The sequence below is a fragment of the Nothobranchius furzeri genome, chromosome 17, assembly GCF_043380555.1.
Source record: "Nothobranchius furzeri strain GRZ-AD chromosome 17, NfurGRZ-RIMD1, whole genome shotgun sequence".
Classification (NCBI taxonomy): domain Eukaryota; kingdom Metazoa; phylum Chordata; class Actinopteri; order Cyprinodontiformes; family Nothobranchiidae; genus Nothobranchius; species Nothobranchius furzeri.
In genome coordinates this window covers 37,120,131-37,137,419 of record NC_091757.1, presented here as the reverse complement: position 1 = coordinate 37,137,419, position 17,289 = coordinate 37,120,131, and positions in this window count along the sequence as shown.

Sequence of the window (17,289 nt, the reverse complement as noted above, 5' to 3'; positions counted from 1 at the left end):
ATTATTTCTGATTGGCTTAATGAACTGACCTGAATTGGAATTGGTACTTGAGAAAATAGTGTATGCACAGTTGATGAAACATTTAAATGAAATTCAGGTAATGGACATCTGTCAGTCTGGTTTCAGAAAACAGCACAGCACTGAAACTGCTCACGTTCGGGTCTTAAATGACATTTTTCTGGCTTTAGATTTAGGTTTCCATGTGGTTCTGGTACTTTTGGATCTATCCGCAGCATTCGCCACGATTGATCATGACATTTTGATCACAAGATTTCACACTTGGGCTGGCATTTCAGGCACAGCCCTAGATTGGTTTAGGTCATACTTTTGGAACAGGTCTGCTAGGGTCATGTTGGATGGCTGTTCATCTGAGTCACAGCCTTTACGTTGGGGTGTCCCACAAGGTTCAATACTCGGCCCGTTACTGTTCAACCTTTATATACTGCCCTTAGGAGCCATTTTCAGAAGGCACGCTGTCTCATACCATCTTTACGCTGACGACTGTCAAATCTACTTTTCATTTAAGCCAACTCAATCAACGAAAGTTCTGTCTGATTGTATCCTTGAGGTCAAGCAATGGCTAGCTGATAACTTCCTTCATCTTAATGACTCCAAAACTGACTTAATCGTTTTCAGTCCTTACAGTACCACGGCTACTCATCAACCTATCTCTCACCTAATGTATCCTCTGTAATCTCCAACCTTGGAGTAAAAATGGACCAGGCTCTGAAGACGGATGCCCAGGTCAATAACACAGTTAAATCGTGTTTTTACCAACTAAGACGCATCTCGAAACTAAAGCACATCCTGAGTGTCCGTCTTCCGAAATCTGTGGTCCACACTTTCATCACTTCAAGGCTGGATTACTCTAACTCCTGCTTATATGGCATCAGTAAATCAGCTCTTTCCAGACTTCAGCTGGTCCAGAACTCAGCAGCTAGGTTGCTGACTGGAGCTGACAGAAGACAACACATTTCTTCAATTCTGAAATCTCTCCATTGGTTGCCCGTGCAGTACAGGATAAATTTCAAAATTATGCTTCTCACTTACAAATCCTTGAACCATCAAGCTCCTCCATATCTGTGTGAACTTCTCCATTTCTACAACCCGCCGCGTGCTCTCAGGTCCGAAGATAAGCTCCTCCTAGATGTTCCGAATGCACGTTTAAAAAGCCGTGGAGAAAGGGCTTTCTCTGTCTGTGCACCAACGCTGTGGAACGCATTACCACTGCTAGTGAGGCAAGCACCAACAGCTAGCATTTTTAAATCACGCTTGAAAACTCACTACTTCAACCTAGCATATACCACATAATTATGAACCTCACTTAGATCAACATTTGTTTAAAAATGGAATTCACAATATAAACTTCCGTACAATTGAGGTTCTTCTTAAAATGTTTTTCTAATTTTTAATCTCCCTGTGTCTTATTGATTTTTAGCTGTTAGTTTTGGTGATTATGTTGTAATTCTTTTTTATCTTTTACCTGTGTTCGTCCGACATGATTGTATAACACGGTTTAAATTCACTAACATTTTTGGTGTACAGCGCCTTGTTTGGTTGTAATGCCATGTTGAATGCGTTTTATAAATAAAATTGGATTGGATTGGATTGGAATGTTTATTATGTGAAGTGCCTTGAGACGACTCTTGTCGTGATTTGGCGCTATATAAATAAACTTGAATTGCAAAGTAAATAACACAATATTATATGTTTAAGTGTATGTAAGGATACATTCAGATTTTTCATGTAAGCAGTTAGGCTTAAACAAATCCTTTTGGTGAAAATGTATGTGATTCAAACGCTAAAAGGGGCAAATAAGAATCCAAGTTCAGTTCAGTTGTTTGCTGCGGTTCTTACGTTTATTTGACATTTTTGTAATGATGTTATTAATGTAGAGAGACCATGTAGAGAGAGAGATCGAAGAAACGACACGGGGAAACGTCTTCATCAGAGCTGCAGCCATAACTTTAGAAGAAGAAGAAGAAGAAAATATCATTTCTATAGCGCCTCTCACGATAAAAATCACGAGGCGCTTCACAAAAACAAAACAAATGTAAAAACATAAAAAATCATTTAGAAAATGTTAAAAAGTATTATAAAATGAGCAAAAAATAGTCAATTGGGATTTCAAAGAAAAAATTTTAAGAAAGAGAGAGTGAATAGGAAAGAGGGAAATCAGTGGATCCTGAGGATGGTGGAATAGGTGGGGGGAGCAGAATAAAGAGAGTGGTGAAGAAGGTCATACAAAAGCCAGCTTGAACAAGTGAGTCTTCAGCTGCTTTTTAAAAGAGACCACTGAGTCCACTGATCTCAGGCTCAGGGGGAGAGAGTTCCAGAGTCTGGGGGCCACAGCAGCAAATGATCTGTCACCTTTGGTCTTTAGCCTGGTGCGTTGCACAACCAGTAGTCTTTGATCACTGGACCTCAGGGACCTGCTGGGGGTGTAGGGACTAAGAAGATCACCAATGTAAGATGGTGCTTGTCCATTTAAGGCCCTATAGACCACAACCAGGATCTTGAAATGAACCCTGAAGTTGACTGGCAGCCAGTGAAGCTGGAGAAGAAGCGGGGTGATGTGGGTGTGTTTGGATGACTTTGTCAGAACCCAAGCACAGGCATTCTGAACCACCTGTAGACAGTTCAGGGAGGTTCTGCTCAGACACGTGAAAAGAGAGTTACAGTAGTCTAAGCGTGAGGAGATGAAGGTGTGGAGAACTGTCTCAAGTTCAGAGCGAGACAGAATGGGACTCAGCTTAGCAACGTTCCTGAGATGGAAAAAGGAAGAGTGAACAAGAGAACTGACATGAGAATCAAGGGTGAGAGCTGGGTCAAAGATCACGCCAAGATTCCTAATGATAGGTTTGGTGTGAGAAGCAAGCTGACCAAGAGAGTCTCTGACTTTGGGAACCAGCTTGTCGGGGGCACAGATGAGGATCTCAGTCTTATCTTCATTCAGCTGTAGAAAGCTCCCAGCCATCCAGGTTTTGATAGTCTAAGCAGGTGTGTAACAGCTGCAGCTTAGACATCTCATGGGGCTTAAAGGAGATGTACAGTTGGATTTCATCTGCATAAAGATGGTAGGAGATTCCTTTGAAGGAGCTCAGGATGTGCTGAAGTGGAAGCAGATAGAGGAGGAAGAGCAGAGGCCCCAGCACAGAACCTTGTGGGACACCATGGGTAAGAGAGGTGGTGGAGGACCTAAACATGGAGACGGCCACAGAAAAGGAGCACTCAGAGAGAAAAGAGGAGAACCACTCCAGAGCAGATCCTGATAGGCCTACCCAGTCTCTCAGCCTCTCCAGTAGCAGGTGATGATCAACAGTGTCAAAGGCTGCAGTCAGGTCCAACAGGACCAGAACAGAACAGTCCCCTGCATCACTGTGAGTCAGAAGGTCATTAGAGACCCTAAGAAGAGCTGTTTCAGTAGAATGAGCTCTACAAAAACCTGACTGGAAGCTATCATAGATGTTATGTTCATCAAGAGCAGCTGTGAGTTGTTTTGCCACAACCTTTTCCAAGATCTTGGAGATTAACGGAAGTTTGGAGATGGGTCTGAAGCTGCTATGGAGAGAGGGGTCGAGACTCGTTTTTTTAAGAAGCGGGTGGATTACAGCATTCTTAAAGTAAGCAGGGACCTGTCCAGAAACCAGAGACGCATTAATTATAGAAAGCACGCTGGGACCGATGGACTGAAAAGCACTTTTAAACAAAGATTAGGGTAAGATGTCGAGGGGGCATGCAGAGGTCTTCATAGAGTTAACTAGTTTGGTTAACTCAGGCAAAGGCCCTCATACTTCTACCGGTCTGGTGGGCATGGCTCAAAAGGTTTTGCAAACACTGTTTTATATATATATATGAATATAAAGTTACAGCGGTTGGTAATTCATATGTTTTTCTGTGTTTCCTACAAATGTTAAACAGATGGGGCTGGTTAAAGAAGAAGCTCCTGGGAGTCAAGATGGCGCCGAGTATGGCTGCCTCGTTGCGAGCTCCACCAAGCAACAGCTGTTTTTTGTGTTTACTACTTTTTCTTTTTCTTTATTTTTTCACGAGTAGCACATGTATCCTTGTGTACGACCGACAAACCGTACTGGACATAAAAGACAGATTTTCTCAATGCTTCCCGGAGTTCAGGTCTTTCATCACGGACCCGCCGTTTGCAGATCCCCCTTTCATCTCACCTGAGACGCCTTTGTTCTGGGCCCATGGAGGCCGCAAGCCCCGACGCAGAGGGAGAAAATCTGGCGTTCTGGTTCGACTAAGACGGCGCACTAACAGACCACGACTACCCAGTTAACTACTGGCTAATGTGCAGTCCCTGGAGAACAAGCTGTGCGAGCTTCGGGCTCGGATCTCATTCCAGCGAGAGATGAGAGACCGCAGCGCGATCTACCTCATAGAAACCTGGCTATCGGACAAAGTACCGGATACCGCAGTACAACTACCGGGATTCTCCGTGCACCGCGTGGAGAGGTCACAGGAGCTTACTGGGAAAAGCAGAGGTGGTGGTGTGTGTTTCATGATCAACAACAGCCGGTGTGATTATGCGAACGTGCACCCGGTCAAATCCTTCTGCTCTCCGGACCTGGAGTACCTGATGATCAAGTGCCGGCCATTTTGGCTACCAAGAGAATTCACAGCGGTGATTATTACAGCTGTTTACATTCCCCCACAAGCTGACACTGACCGAGCACTCAGAGAACTGTACAACACGATCAGCAATGAGGAAACCGTACACCCAGAGGCGGCGTTTATTACGATCGGGGACTTTAATAAGGGTAACCTGAAGAAAGTCTCACCAAAACTACACCAACACATCCATTTCAATACACGGGGAGATCGGCTACTCGACCACTGCTACACCTCTTTCTGAGATGAGTACAAAGCCCTCCCCCGCGCCCCATTTGGCCAATCAGATCACCGATCCATCCTGCTTATACCTGCCTACAGACAGAAGCTAAAACCATAGACTGTACATATACTGGACAAAACGATTCCATAGGCTCCAATAACACGTTTTTTGTCTATAATGGGAGGTGGCCACCACCGCCATTTTGACCGTGTCACAGGTTCCGTCCAGCCCAGACATGTCCATAAAAGGGAAGAGAGGAGGAGCTGAGGGTGGGGCTGTAAGGCTGGGATCGAGTGACTACACCCATGCGAACTAGCTACGAGCTAACCTGAAGCTAACCCTGGCTAACCCAAAGCTAACGCGGAGGTGGGAGCCGAGCTAACGGATGTAGCCACCTAGCTTCAACCCAATCGGAGCTAACTGGAATACCCATCGACCGGAACCTCACACGGAGTTTAGGTGGAGGTTTTCGGCGCCTGTTCGTGAAAAGTACCTAGATTAAATCGGTAAGTTTATAATTTATTTCCGTAATGAAAACATTTTGCGCTCATGAGTCGCACCAGCCATTAAATGTATAATGAAGAAGAGAAAATATGTTTAAGTTGTATTTTGGGGGGACATTTTATTATTTTTCTTACAAAATCTGAGACCAAGCGTTTCACATTGCAAGACAAGTACCGGTAACCATAACAGAATGAACAACAGCGCGCCTTGGTCTCCAGCCAGCAGAGGAGAGGATGGCGGTGTTTCAAACCCTCCCGGCCGGCGAAGAGAGCTCATTCCTGGGCTGGAGCCGGCCCTCAGCACCCCGCCACAGGCTCCAACAGATGCTGGTGGTGTTTGAAACCCTCCCAGCGGGACTGGGGAACTCATTCTTGGGTGGGTCGGAGTCGGCCCGCAGCATCGCGCTGTAGCCTACATATTTTGTTATATAAGTCGCTCCGGAGTATGAGTAGCAGGACCGGTGTTGTGCCATAAATCGACTCGCTGCAAAAAATGATTAGCTTAGTTTTTCCAGTTCGGAAGTTGTTTTAAGTGTTGCTATTTGTCTTAAACGTTCACAATGAGGATATATTAATCCTTGTTGCAATATTTGCGATTGAAAGATGGTTTGTGGTAAGAACTGGCTTTCTTTATGTTACAGCCTTGATACTAAAAAATAAATAAACAATGTAAAATGGCGCCCTGTATTGAATGTAAACGTATAAATGTAAATAAACAATTCTCCAGCGATTTGATTTTTTTCCCCTTCCTTTCTTTAGTGGCTAATCACCATGGCAGCCTGTGTGTCTCCAACATCAGCTACACAACGCAGCAAGTGTAAGTTCCAAATACCTGTCTTGACCACTTCATGTATGGTTTTGTACTTTAAACAATTATGACAAACCTGTTATTTTTTCTCCATAGCCATTTGGATCATCGGTGACAGCTGAGTGAGGCGTGGTGCCCAGAGAGCTGCAGAGAAACTCGGAGACAACCTTTTAATATTTTACGTTTTTTTTAATGTGCCGACACTTTGTGCCCTGTTGTTTTATAAAATGTAGTGTAAAAAATAAATGTTTTTGCTCAATTACTGGAATTTCTTTGGTTAAGACTACAAAGTAAGGAATAATCATTTACAAGATATTTGTACAACAGGCCCATTTTAAATCTCAACAGTTTCTTAGCAGACAATAGAAATGTGTTCTTTACTAACTTTACTTGGTTTAAAAATCTTACTAAAATAAACAGAGTGCCGTATTGCAAAACCCAATCATACTTGTTATGTAAACATTAGCTTTGTAGATATTTGTGTGCAACAAAAACCAAACTTAAATAATTAGTCATTCTTTATTGAAAAACAACAAAATACAGGTATACAGAAAGTGTTGGGAAATGATGTGAAAGTATTGCTCTTTAAATGAAATACTACTTATTTTTAAATAGAAAAACTAAAAATGTCCTGTACAGCAACATGACAGAAGAATGGTGGTCTGTCTGTCAGAATGTGCTGAACAGATTTGCTCTTAATGTGTATGAGGTTCCCCTTGAGTAATATTGGTTTGGGTTATGTATCGTCACATCAGCATGTAAATGCTGAACCAATCTGGAATAAAGACTGCTGATAGAGGATAAACAAGTAAATAAGAGAAAAATTAATACAACTAGCAAACCAACATAAAAACAGCAACCAGCAGCTGCACCTGTGAAGAAACATTTCTAAAAGTCATCAAGAAAACGTGGGATGAACAACTATAAACATGTAAACCATGAACCACAAACATCATGAACAACAAACATCAACAAGCATGTGTTCGTGCGTGTGCTGGGATGTGCAGTGTGAGACCGCCAAGGATCAGGTGCACTCTGGAACGGCCCCAAGCGCCAGAAAACCTTGCTACAGAGAACTCAGCAAAGCCACATCCAGAACTGGGCTGACACAGGTCATGGGCTACAGGACACAGGAATCACACAGCATTTCCACCTGAAACAGAATCATTAAAATTAGAATCAAATACAACAGTTTTTCAGTATGACATCAAATGGATTTTTAAAGAAGGCAATTGGACTTCTTTGGTTTCATGAAAATAGGAGGGTTGATCTTAAGCCTGATTCATGCTTCTCATCCAGCTTCATGCTGGATTTTATCCAGAATCGAGACTTTGAAAATATATAGTTTAATTACAGTTTGATTTATTTGACATCTGTATAATGTTTATTATTTTGTTTTTTCCCCCTAAATGCCTAACGTTTTAGTTTAACATGAATATTTGTCATTCATCCCAATACATAAAGTTACACATTAAAGACTGTCCAAAAATTACATTGTTTCTCTGAGTAATTAACCATAGAATTAGATGGAAATTAATAACATGATTGTTTCCCATCTAAACAGCCCTAGTCACAGACAATTCAAGGGTGGGGAAGATTTTCTTCTAGTTACACAGCAATGTAACGTCGGTATATTATACAGCTAATGCTTCAATTTTTTAAATCTCAACCAAAATATGAAGTAATGTGTTTGTACCCTGGAGTCCGTGGTGAAGTGATGACTCTCAAAGTGTTCACTGCACAAGTGGGAGAATGAACTGGGAGTCCAGCACTCTCTTCTTTGGTTGCTCACCCAAAGGTCAAGCCTCTCTGGATCACCTAGAGGAAAACTTCATACAAAGAACTAATTAAGTATGTGGCTTTAAAATACTTACCGGAAATTACTGACTCGAGCGTACTGCAATATAAGCCTCACCCCCCCCAAAAAAGAGCGAGTTTATCTGATGACATACAGACTTCTAACATCAAGCACTATCTACCAACTCACCGAGCTGCAGTATATCTGTGGTCAGGTCAGGCTTGGGGAGAAAATATGACACGTCTTTCAGGATGGACTTCATCTTTTGTAGCTGGCGAAGCTGGAAAAAGCAGGATCTAACCACCTGGCTAATGTGGGAGTCCATCCGCATCTCTGGGTCCAAAACCACCCCCAGGTTAGTGATGATTGGCTTCACTAAGCTGCAAAAACAGGGTTGCAGGACAGGACTAACTGCACTGGGAGAGGAAGGAACAAATATTCCAGTTATAAATATTAAATATTTTAACAAATAAATATTTGTTAAAAGGAAGAAACTGATGATGACTTTAAGATTAGAGGAATGTTCTAGAACGGGTCTGGAACCAACGATGGCCCTTTGGATCAAATTTGGATAAAAAAATAGCTCATGATTTTATTTATGGATGGAATAAAATACAGGTTTTAAGCATCTTCTCAGTATCTTCATGTTGCACGACTTTCCACAGCAGAAGGACACAAAAACTGCCAGAGTTATGATTAGATAGATTTACGGTTTAATCTCAGAATCCCAACTTTTCCCAGAATCCTCACATTATTCTATGAATTCAGATAAAATATACATTTTTCAGAGGTCTCGCTCCCCTGCTGTGGATATTTCTCAAAATTCAACCATTTTTTCTTTTCAAAAGCTTTAGTAAGAGTTTGGACTCTAAACAAGTTTTACTTTGCAGACTGCTTGTCTACACCTTCATCAGATCTGCTCATAATAAAACATTTGGGTTATATTTAATGTCTAGAGAAGATGCTCTTCCTGGGCATTAAGTTATCAAAAACAGATAAGTTTTTTAATCATAATTTTGACTGCTTGTCTACACCTTCATCAGATCTGCTCATAATAAAACATTTGGGTTATATTTAATGTCTAGAGAAGATGCTCTTCCTGGGCATTAAGTTATCAAAAACAGATAAGTTTTTTAATCATAATTTTAACTGCTATCAGCTGATAAAAATAATAAAAACAGCCTGATCATTAAAGGGGTGTAAGTGAAACCGCGCGGATCACACAAACCATCATGCTGTCTATATGACTCCGAGTGAAGGAAACATCACGGCGTTCCCTTCCCAACATTTTGGAGAGGCTGTCTAGATTGTGACAAAGCCTTTGAAGGGATTAAGGAACGTTAACCCTTAACAAATCTATAGCATCCCTGTGGAAACACCTTGTGTTTACATGCTCTGAGCCTCCAGTCTGGATGATTTAACCTCCTTAATGTGAGGATTCACTCACTGCCACAGAACACTTGCAGTCTCAACCAGGAAAACAGCTGCTGGAATGGGATCAGAGGCTGGGATTAGGGAACCTATATGGAGGACCAGTGTCTGATGTTAGGAACAACATTCGGGCATCAATGGTTGCATGGTGGCACAGTTGTTAGCACTGTTGCCTCGCAGCATGAAAGTTGCAGGTTAGAAACTCAGCTGCGGCCTTTCTGCGTGGAGTTGCGTGTTCTCCCCATGCATGCGTGGGTTTCCTCCGGGTACTCCGGTTTCCCCCCATTTCCCCCACGGTGAGATCTGTCTCCGAGTCCGGGGGTGAGGCGGTCACGAGAGCTCCACGAGCGGTCAGCCCGCGCAGAAGCTAGCCGCCGCATCGGTCAGGCTGCCCGGCCTGACCGCTGCGGAGTACCGGATGGAACAATGGAACTCCAGAACAGAAGTGTCCCTCCAAGCGCTCCGTCATATTTCAACCCATTTTTATCTTAAATGCACTGGGTTTTACCCTTTTACCCATTGAAATATGCCCTATAAATTATTTTACCATATTTTACATTTAAATTTCATGGTTAAACAGTACATGCTACGTTAAACTGATAGTTAGCTAGCTACTTCGGTAAACTCAGCTAGTAAAGGCGGCAGTGACATAAAATACAAATATAGATTTTAACTTACCGAAAAAAATGAAGTGGAGACTCCTTGGACGCTCTATTAGTGCAATCAATACCACAGCAAGTCATTTTGTCCAACAATTGCACCAATAATATCCAAAACAGAATTCACAAGCACAGAGACTCAAAATCCCGAAACAGTTTCCAGGAGAGAAGTCAGGCGAAAAAGAGGACCCAAGATGGCAGAATGAGCAACGTCTTCATGCAGACAGTGTAAAAAGATACGTTTTTATCCTGTTTACTTAAAGTAGTTTGTGCTTAACCCAGTAGTTTCAACCTTAAATTTTGCAAGGAACCCAAAACCTACAATTTTAAAGAGTTTCATCATCGAATATTCACCAGTTTAAGACCTATTTGGAAGCAATGATGGAACATGACTACAGCTCAGCAGCTCTAAGGGAGGCATGCGACGATGATGATATAGAGGAAATGGAAGCAATTCAAGATATCTCAAAAGAGGAGAAAATCAACAGGTTCCACACACCAACTAAAAACCCTAACCCGAAGAAGAAAAGAGGGTCTGGAAAACAGTCAGTGGAGGACGAGAGTACTGCCTCAGCTATCTTGAAAGCAGTCAACGCTTTAACAGTAAAAATGGATGAACAGATGGCCCTGCTTCGTAAGTTGGATCAACGCATCGAAAAGAACACAGCTGAGATCGGCCAGAACAAGGAGTCGATTACCAAGCTTCAAGAGAAGGTTGTTGAATTGCACAAAGAAAATAAATTACTGCGCAGTCTTTGCGAGGACCAGGCTCGTTACAAGAGAAAGTGGAACTTGAGGTTGATCGGTCTTCCTGAAAAATCCGAGGAAAATGTAAGAGAGACGGTAATTGGGTTACTCACCAGAGTTGTGCCAGTTTCTGTGGATAAACTGAGGGATACCGTGGATACGGTTCATCGGCTTGGAGTGAAAGGGAACGCTGCCTCTTCCACGATCCCGAGAGCTGTAATGATCCAGTTCAGCATGAAAACTCTCCGAGACGAGGTTTGGAAAAAGTCTAAGGATGCGAAAGTCTGCAAGGAGATGAACATTCGCTTCAGGGAGGATTTCTCCAAGGAGGACCGGGAGGCTCGCACTAAACTGTGGCCGCTAGTCCAGGAAGCCAGGAGGAAAGGGAAGAGGGCCTTTCTGAAAGATGGGCATGCCCTTATTGACAACAAGAGAGTGGATCCAAACTGAATTAATAGGTGGGATTCTATTCTACTCTACCTCAAAGACATGTGATTGTTAAAAGGTTGCAAAGATAGCTTATTTCTTAATAAAGGGTTATTGCACAAGTATGTTCTTGAAATATATATTCAGGATAAAGCTGATTGTTCCTGCGCCAAATAACTTCTCTTAAAAAAAAGAAAAAAAAAACTAAGTGTTCAGAAGCATTCTATGTTATCTTTTATTTCTTTAAATACAAGGGGGTTAAGAAACAATGTGAAACGTAAAGCAATTTTTCTGTTTTGCAAGGAGCAAAAGTCTAATTGTGTTTTTTTTTACAAGAGACACACTCAGTTGAAGAGGACACAAAGTTCTGGAAGTCACAGTGGGGGGATTCTATGTTTTTTAGCCATGGCTCCTCGCACTCAGCTGGCGTGATGATTTTATTTAACCGGTTTCCAGGTAATGTTATTGACTGAAAAATGATCCTGAAGGTCATTAGGTTTGAACTATATTCTGCTGTGCTTATATGGATATAATGTCAGATCTCAAAACAAGAAACTTAATGTCCTTATTGAGTGATCAGCTGCAAAAATGGAAACTTAATTATTTGTCTGACAGAGTTGTTATGGGTGGAGATTATAACGTTCTCCCTGATTTATTCTTGGACCGCCTTCCTTCTAGGGCAACATGTCATACTTATGAAGATTTTATTTTTAACTTGACTACCACAAACAACCTTTGTGATTACTGGAGAATGAAAAACCCGTTTGCTACCAAATTCTCATGGTTTAATCCTTCAAACAATGGTCAATGCTCTCGAATAGATTATTGGTTACTATCAACAATTTAAGTGATATGGTTTCTAAATGTGATATATCTGCATCCCCCCTGACGGATCATTGTGTTATTATCTTAGATGTTTTACTAGACAAGCGAGAACAGATAACTGCAGTATGGAAGTTTAATAACAGCCTTTTACATAATTTGGACTTCTGTAAGGAAGTTAAAGCTTTAGCTGAGGAAATTGAAGCGCTGGGAATGTCAAGCTTGAACAAATGGGAATGGTTCAAATTCCAAATTAAAACGGTATCGATCAAAATAAGCAAATCCTCCTCAAAACAGAAAAAACATGAGCAACAAAACATTGTTGAAGGTATCAACAAACTATGCCTCAAAAAGGATCTGTCACTGGAGGACCATATTCTTCTTAATAATTTTCAGTCTCAACTAGATAATATTTATCTAGAAAAAGCTAATGGTGCTTACGTACGCTCAAGAGCGCGATGGATCGAAGAAGGAGAAAAAAACTCTTCATATTTTTTCAACCTAGAAAAACAAAGACAAACAAAGAAAAAAATTTGTAAACTGTCATTGCGAGATGGAATAACAGATGATCCAGATAAAATAAATAAGGAAATATTTCACTTTTACAGGGAATTATACAAATCCCATTATTCTAAGGAAGCTGCCACAGATTTTTTTGGAAAAATTAAAGAACACATCACACCACTAGCAAATGACTTAAAAAATCTTACAGAGGGAAAACTTGAGATTGGTGAGTTGGATAAATCCTTAAAACAAATGCCTAAAGGTAAATCTCCAGGAATTGATGGGTTGACTGTAGAGTTTTACATCTGTTTTTGGGAAAATATTAGAGTAATGTTGTTTAACGCTCTTCTGGAATGCATCTCTAAAAATAGTCTCTCCCCTACAATGAAATATGGTCTTATAACACTAATCCCAAAACCCAACAAAGATAAATTGCTTCTAGATAACTGGAGACCCATAACGCTCCTATGTAATGATTATAAATTACTGGCCCGTGTATATGCTAACCGCTTAAACAATTGTTTACCCCAACTAATAGGTCAGACCTGGGCATTTTACGGCCCGCGGGCCACATACGGCCCTTTGATTGACTTTGACCGGCCTGCGTAAGGTTATTTGGAAATTACAAAATAAATGTATTTTCTCATTTTACCTCATGCATGGGCTAAGGCTGCATTGCTTTTATTTTGAAGTTGTTTTTTACGTGCACAATCCCAGATAGCAAACATTTTGGCTTTATTTTGGTTTTATTTTGGCATAAATTGGGCATTTTGGCATCCTTCTGGCACAAAAATGTTCGAAAAAGTGTTTTGGTTTAAATGTGGCTTAATTTTGGGTTCCCATTATAGACAATTACGTCAGCGAGTGTTTCTGTTTTAACCATGGCATAATTATGGTTTGCCATAATAGAAAATTAGGCGGCTGGCGATTATGGCATATTCTGGGTAGCCAGACAAGAGCGGGACAGCGTCTGTGACTTCTGCAGGTGTGCTATGGGGTTATTTTGGCAAGCCATAAAACTCATCAAATGCCGGGAAAAATAGTGATCAAAGACCGGGAATAAGGACTAATTCGTTCATTTCTCCAGCATTACGACAGAGGTGAGTACCATTTATTCTTGTATCCAATAATATTGTTTACTATAGTTTTGTTTTAGGTCTGTATTGTTTGTTTTAGCAAGATGTGTATACTAGGGATGCACTGAATATTCGTCCACATTCCGGGTTCCAGAACCAATGGCTTGTTTTCTGCTAGTAGATAGTGGCTGTGCCGCTGTTTAGATGACGGTACAGATGCTACCTGTGGCTAACCTACAGCTAACGGAACCAGCGTATCTATATACAACCGAGTGGTTTCGCCAAAGGGTTATGCGGTTCGCTGCGGCTGCAGCAGACTGTCACGGTACTGGGCGGTAGAGGGCTGTATTGGGATTGGGTCCCGCGGGACCCAACACAAGTCTTGCGGGGGAGGGCGGTGTGAATTTTGCTGCGGGCGGGAACGGTCGGCTGGATCGGGATGAGTATGATGGAGTCAGCAACTGATGTTGAAAAGAAGCTGAAACAAAGTCTTTATGACACAAAAACCAAAGCAAGGCAAGTCAGACATTTGGAGCAGTTCTAAAATATTCATAACATGGGAGAGTAATTTATTTGACCTATTTTGGTCAATTTTGACACTTTCTCATGGCTCCATTACACATCATTTCAGTACCAGCTTTGACCACAATCTTACATATGGCTCCTTTCATTATTAAACAATGAAAAGTACGGTTGCATTTAGGCCTACATGTGGATGTTATGTAGACTATTCTAAGTGACCAATGTGTGACAGCATGAATGTTTGTCTCTAACTCTGTGTAGACCCATATAGGCAAATTATTTTCCTTTTTGTCTTTTTTCCAGCACAATGGCATATAGCCGCTGGAATAATGTGCGCAAGAGAGCGGTCAAAAGAGTCAATACCTTGCTTGACTCTCTTGAGCAGGGGCGGATTTAGGACTGAAGAAGATCCGGGGCTTAACACACACGCGCGCGCACACACACGCGCGCGCACGCGCACACACACGCATGCGCGCACACACGTGACACGCACTAGTCAACATCATATATATATATATCTTGTACCACATAATGTTTAATCTGAAGCTACATATTCAGCATATTCAGGGCAGAGTATTGTTCCTGTTAGAGTTTAGTGTGAGATGATAGTAAATATTCCCTTTCTTTCTCCAACAACGTTACCTGATAGTAAGCTAACTTTAGGCAAACCAGCAGCACAACAAATATTTTCAAATAAGACTCACAAACCTGAGTCAACACCAGTCTCATCAGAGCTGGGGTTCTGTCGTTGTACTTTTGGTCTAAAAAAACGTCCTTATATCCATCTTCACTCATGCGTTTCAGACAGACTGCAGAAGCCAGCTGCTGAAGGCTTCTCTTCAGTCTCAGGTAAACTGTATACTGATTAAGTAGCCTAGTGGTAGAGTGTCTGCCCTGAGATCGGGAGATCAGGGGTTCGACTCCTGGTCGGGTCATACCATAGATTTTGAGAAAAATGCCTCCCTGCTTGACACTCAGCATTGGATTGGGGTTGGATTGGGGGGTTAAACCACCAAATAGTTCCCGAGCGCGGCGTGTCTGCAACTCAGGGGATGGGTCAAAATCGGAGAATAAATTTCACCACACACCTGTGTGTGTGACGACTAAATGGGACTTTACAAACTACTGCCAGCTGCGCCCTCTCTGTTGGACTATGGTACTGCATGTTACTTCCGCGATTTAGATCCGGGGCTTATCATGAAAGATCCGGGGCTTCAGCCCAAGTAGCCGGGCCTAACGCCGCCCCTGCTCTTGAGCCTGAAATGCATTACCCTGAGCTAGTTCAAGATAGTCTGGCAAATTGTAGTCACAATATGTCTGATGTTGGTGTGGTTGAGGAAAGCTCTAGGCCTATGTCTGATGTTGGTATGGTTGAAGAGGACTTTAGGCCGTCTACCTATGATGTTATGGCTGAGCAGGGCATTACTGAGAGTGATGAAAATTCTGATGAGGAAACTATTTCCCGTTTCAACTTGGAATCGAAGTTATCAGACTGGGCTGTGCAGTTTCATGTGTCTTTAGTTGCCCTTTCTACTCTTCTGTGTATCCTCAGAGTTTACCATCCCTTTCTACCAAAAGATGGCCGGTCCTTGTTGAAAACTAAGACACATTATGTGATGGAAAACTTAGCAGGTGGCTCATTCTATCATTTTGGAGTCTTGAATTCGCTGAAGAAGGTTTTTGAGAAATTCTCAGGGACAGTTGGAAATAAACACTTGTTTAAGTTACAGTTAAACATGGATGGTTTGCCACTTTTTAAAAGTTCAGCCTTGCAGTTCTGGCCAGTCTTGGGCATTTTGAAAGACTACATGAAAAGACCAGTATTGATTTCATTGTTCTGTGGCGTATCCAAGCCTAAGTCTTTGCCAGAGTATCTAGGGCCTCTTGTTGATGAACTTAAGAAGATGAAGGATGGATTTCAGATAGGTGGAAAGACTTCTTTTGTGAAGGTGACTTCAGTTATTTGTGATGCTCCTGCTAGAGCTTTCATTAAATGCATTAAATCTCACACAGGTTACTCTGGATGTTATGAATGCATTCAGTCAGGTGTTTACATTGACCATAGAATGACTTTCCCTGAAATGCATGCTGTTCTCAGAACTGATGAGTCTTTTAGGGCTTGTAGTGATGAAGATCACCACCTTGGGCGCTCGCCCTTAACTGAAATTAATGTCGGCATGGTGAGTGGTTTTCCGCATGACTATATGCATTTGGTGTGTCTTGGTGTTGTGCGAAAACTTTTAGATTTGTGGATGGGTACTGTAGGACCACTTCGGTGTCGTCTTTCTTCTGTTCAGTGCGGACTCATATCTGACAAATTGGTCAGTTTGAGAGCCTTCATCCCTACAGAGTTTGCTAGAAAACCAAGAGCGCTGACAGAGAGATTGAGGTGGAAGGCTACTGAACTGAGACAGTTTCTGTTGTATACAGGTCCAGTTGTTCTGAGGGGTGTGCTGTTAGATGAGGTTTATAACAACTTTATGTTGCTTTCAGTTGCCATTCATATTTTAGCTAGTCCCACCTCATGTCTTGTCTTAAATGATTTTGCTCATACGTTACTGGTTTCATTTGTGGAGCATTTCAGCAAGCTATATGGACCTCAGTTTGTGGTGTATAACATACATGGTTTAGTTCACCTAAGTGAAGATGTCATGGTTCATGGGAGCTTAGATTTATTTTCTGGATTCCCTTTTGAAAACTTTTTACAAATGCTGAAGAAAATGGTTAGAAAACCGCACAATCCTTTGGCCCAAGTAATCAGATGGGTTTCTGAATATATCATAGATGAAAACATTTGTGAAAAGTCAGGGACCTATGCCAAAGGGCAGCACAGAGAGGGACCTCTTTGTCACCTAATGGACAGCACTGTTAAACAGTTTAAACAGTTGGTTATTGATGGTATGGTTATCAAAACCTCATGTGGTGATAACGGCCTTAGAATTAATGGTGAAGTTGTTTTGGTGCAAAACATAATTCTGTGTGAAGGGTTATATTATGCAATCTGTAATTACTACATGAAAAAAGAGAATTTCTTTTGTTATCCAGTGGAGTCATCTGAAGTAGATGTACTTGTTGTTTCAGGTCTGTCACCTGTTGTTTAAAAGTATAAGTATAAGTATAAGTTGAACAAACGCCACCTTT